The following is a 5,164-nucleotide window of genomic DNA, read 5'->3' as shown; positions in this document are numbered from 1 at the left end:
GCATAACCCCCTTACAATCACATTCTCTGATGATGAGGGTAGGAATCACACCAAAGCCTTGTTCATTAAGGCCAAAGTAAGAGGAAGTGTGACGAGTAATGTCATGATTAATGATTGCTGATCTTTGAATGTATGTTCGTTGAAGCTTCTGTCAAAGTTCAAGCTGAATGTGTTAGATTTAGAATCATCTAACGTTGTCATCCGGGCTTACGATGACTCGAAGAGACAAGTAGAAGGAATATTCAAGACTATTATGAAGGTGGGGCCGATTGAGAAAGAGACATAATTTATTGTGATAGATATTACCCCAACTTTTGCCTTGCTACTTGGGCGCCTATGGTATCATTCTTTGGGAGGAGTTCCTTCTTCGCTACACAGGAGATTAAATTTCCATTCAATGGTGAAGTCATTACCATTTTGATCGCAAGTGAAAAGAGTGTACCCGCTTTAAATTTTGACAAACAAGTCAATCTCCTATGGACTGGCTTCTAAATAGTAGTCCTAAGTACCAACATGGGGCCCACTATTTCCGACATTCTAAAAAAGATGAACTTTGAAGAAGGGAAAGGATTGGGAAAACACCAATAGGGCATCACTGAATTACCTAAGATTCACACTCAGAGGTATCGCTTAGGCTTGGGATTCAAATATGGAAGCACAATAAAGAAAACACTTGGCTGGTTAGACATGGATGGACATTTCGTCCATTTGAGTGAGCAATCCTCTCCATGTCTACCAATAGAGTCCTTTGAGCATAATGGGAAAGCATACCCAGGCTTAGAGATTTTTGTTAATGTTATTGATGTGCTGGCAGTTGAGCTTAAAGGATGAGAGCCTAAGAAGCAAGAGAAAGAAGAGAAGAAGGAAAAAGAAGAAGGGATTGAGGGGTCGAAGGTGGCCGAGGATGAAAGCAAGAAAGAAGAGCAAGCTGCTCAACAAGAAGAAGAAGAAGGGAATAAGAAAGCAACTACCAAGGAAGAAGTTAAGGACCCTACGGATCAAGTGCTCAAGGTGATTCAGGCCTATATTGAAGAAAGCTTCGAGGAAGCTGAGTCCCCTTCTGATGTTTTGATTTCTGTTAGTGATGATACTGATTGTAATAAACTCTCTATGCTTTTTAATGAAATCAACTTCAATTTTGGTTATTTGTTTGATGTCTTTACTGATGGTTCCATTCATCAAGTAGATAAGCTCATGCGCATATTTGACATTAACTCATCATGCATGCTTGAATTTAATATTGGCACAAAAGAAAATCCACAAAATTTGTTAATTAGGCCCAACCTAATGCCAGAATTAAACATAAAACTTTAAAGTCTACTCATGGACAAGAAAGAAGCCTTCGCATGGAGCTACGAAGACATGCTTGGGATTGATAGGTTTATAGTCAAGCACACAATTCCACTGTATCTTAGAGCCAAGCTAGTGAAATAGAAGAGAAGAGGACTAAGACCAGAATGGGCTAACAAAATCAAAAAGGAAGTGACCAAGCAGATCAACGCAGGATTTTTGGAAGTGGTTCACTATCCAGAATGGTTAGCAAATATAGTCCTAGTTCCTAAAAAGGATCGGTGGGTCAGAATGTGTTTGGACTATTGAGACTTAAATAAAGCATCACCGAAAGATTTTCCCCTTCTTCACATTGATATCATGGTAGACAATGCAGCCAAGATAGCTTTCGTTATAGAGTTCGGAACTTTTTGCTATCGGGTAATGCCATTCGGTTTGAAGAACGCAGGAGCTACATACTAAAGGATGGCTACTACGCTGTTTCATGACATGATCCACAAGGAGCTAGAGGTTTACATTGATGATATGATTGTCATGGATAGGACACCAGAGGAGCATCCAGCAGCTCTAGAGCGATTCATGGATAGAGTGATCAAATACAAGCTATGACTGAACTCGAAGAAGTGTGTATTCGGCGTAACTTTAGGAAAGGTACTAGGATTTATAGTGGGTCAAAAGGAATAGAGACCGATCCAGACAAAATCGAGGCGATCCAAGAGATGGAGCCAAGAGATGGAGCTGCCTAAGACAGAGAAGCAAATGAGAAGTTTTCTGAGAAAAATTCAATATATTAGTAGGTTGATATCAAAGTTGTCCATCGTATGTAATCCGATTTTCAAGCTGTTAAGGAAAGATCAACCAGTAAAGTGGAACGATCACCGCCAGATAGCTTTTGATAAGATTAAGGACTATTTGTTAAGTCCCCCAGTTTTATGCCCATCAAAACTAGGAAAACCACTAATTTTGTACTTGACAGTTGAAGATGCCGGAATTGGAGCCATCTTAGCATAAGCTGATAAAGCGGGTGTTGGGAAGGTGGTATATTACTTGAGCAAGAAGTTTCTTCCAAATGATCAAAAGTATAATTTGATCAAAAGGACCTGTTTAGCAATGATTTGGCAACCAGAAAACTTCGACACCACTTTCAGTCATACAAAGTCATAGCAATTTCAAGGATGGATCCAGTCAAATATCTGTATGGAACCAGCACTGGTGGGGAAACTAGCAAGATGGTTAATCCTATTATCAGAGTTCGACATTGAGTATGCTACTAAGAAAACTGTTAAAAGGACGAGCAATTACAGATTTTCTAACAGCACATCTAATGGAAGATAATGAGTAGTGGAAAATTAACTTTCTTGATGAGCATTTAAACTTAATAGAGAAGAAAGGATGGAAGCTCTACTTCAATGGATCAGCTCATAGTAAACGAGCCAGAGTAGACAGTCTTGTTAGAATCTCCACAAGGAGAAGTTATTCCATTTTGAAGAGATTATGGTTTACAGTGATGAATAACATGGCAAAATATGAAGCTTTTTATTTAGGTTAGAAGCTCCGATTGCCGTTAAAGCTGAAGAAGTTAAAGTTGTTGGTGACTTAAAATTGGTGATCGAGCACGCTAACGGAAATTGGAAAGTCAAGGAAGACAGGTTGAAGCCTTATATTAACTACCTGCACACTGTTATTCAGAACTTTAAGAGAGTAACCTTCACACACACTAGCAGAGTGAACAACCGAGTTCCGGATGCTTTGGCAAATTTAGCATCAGCCTGAGAAGAGATATTAGCCATACCTAAGAAGCCGTTTCTAATGTCTTCGGATAGTAACCCATGTTATGAAGGAGAGAGGATTATGGATATAGAGGAAGAGGACCAGCATGGTTTTATGATGTTCTGCAGTGGATGACTAAGAGAGTGTATCCCGACTTAGCTACTAAAGATGGAAAAAGAGCTCTACAGTGTTTGGCATTACAATTTGTAATATTGAACGGTCAGTTGTACAAGAGAATGTCAAATGGGGTTTTATTAAGATGCGTATCAAAGAAAGAGGCTGAAGAAATTTATAGAATAGATCCATGCAGGAGTTTGCGGTACCCACATGAACAGAAAAGCATTAGCTAAGAAGATTCTCATACAAGGATTCTTTTGGTTGAAAATGAAAAAGGATTACATTTCCTTCGTAAAAAGGTGCTTCGAATGCCAAATTCACGGAGAATTGAGAGACATTCCACCTTTAAAATTTTGCCATGGCCATTTGCAGCTTGGGGAATAGATATCATTGGCAAATTTCACCACTTGCTTCCAATGGACATGAATTACTAGTGGTGGCAGTGGACTGTTTCTCGAGATGGGTCGAGGCAGAATCTTTTAAGAACATCGGCGCCAAGTAAATGGGCAAATTCATTGAAAAGAATCTGATCTGCAGATATGGATTTCCAATCATTTAGTGATAGATAATGGAGTTCAATTCCAAGTAGAAGTAAAGACACTATTAGAGAAGTATGGAATTGAGCATCATAGATCTTCACCATATCGTCCGCAAGCAAATGGGGCAGTAGAAGCCGCAAGTAAGAACATCAAGAAAATAGTGAGAAAAATGGTAGAAAATCATCGAGATTGGGCAAGCAGGTTACAATATGCCATATGGGGCTATAGGACCACCGCCAAATCTGCGAATGGGGCAACTCCTTATTCTCTAGTTTATGGAATGGAAGTTATGCTACTAATGGAAATAGAAGTGCAACCTTTGCGCATAATGATGGAAACCAAGATTCCAGAATGTCAATGGGCTGTGAATCACTCTCAAGAATTAGCATTCCAAGGTGGAAAGAGGCTTAACACCTGATTCATGGATCAATTGTATAAAAGGAGAATAGCTAAGCATTTCAACAAGAGAGTTCATCCGAAGCTACTTAGAGTAGGAGATTGGGTCCTGAAACAGATGCGACCAAACATTCATGACCCAAGAGGGAAGTTCAAGCCAAACTGGGAAGGTCCATTTTTTATTAAGAAAAAATTTTCAAAGGGTGCAATGAAGCTATCAGACATGGAAGGCATGAATTCGTAAAACCAGTCAATTTGGATAGCTAAAGAAATTTTATTTATAAATTGAAACGTTTATGGGAAAGCCCAATTAATAAAATTCACCTTTTGTGTTTTTATTAACTTCAAAGCTTGTTTTGTTATGTTTCTTGTTAATGTGCAAATGATGTGAATTTAAATTAGTGACATAGACTAGTAGGAAACATATCAAACATTTTTAAGCAAATGACATTTCATTCATAATAAGTGCATACATTCATATAATTGTACTGTCAATAACTGTCTAGTACATATCATTAGAAAGCAGGATAAGTGCATCTACATGCCGGGTCCTAATAGAAATTCAGCAGTCAATAAATTAGCCGACTCAGAATCAGCATTGACTTCAGAATAAGCCTACAGCCATAAGCGGTACAAGTCTGAAGAAGAGGTGTTTGCTACATCAGAAATGGGTACAGTCGTGTGACTAGGCCAAGCAAAAATAAAGTGAGATAGAAATCACTGTATGATAAGTCGACCCTCGAATCGAGTATAATCAGGGACAGTCTAATGACGACTGTACTACTTAGCTACACGGCTGAGATAATAAGTTGCCACCATAATCAGTCCACATAGGGGCACGTATAGCATATAAGAAGAAACTGTGACTTGCTCTATGTACCACCATGGACAAGTCTACCTGACACCCTCAGCGGTGAGATCTTGAAAGATAGTAGTCCAGACTTCGACGGTATCATCGGTCAAGTGACAGTGGCATCGTACATAGACTCTTGGCCTTTAATCAAACATCAGATGATTCGATGGCGAGTCCATCACCTGAAGCTTTTCAAAAG

Source organism: Jatropha curcas, chromosome 11 (genome assembly GCF_041381405.1).
Source record: "Jatropha curcas cultivar XTBG-Jc1 chromosome 11, XTBG_Jcur_1.0, whole genome shotgun sequence".
NCBI lineage: Eukaryota > Viridiplantae > Streptophyta > Magnoliopsida > Malpighiales > Euphorbiaceae > Jatropha > Jatropha curcas.
This window is presented reverse-complemented; position numbering follows the sequence as displayed.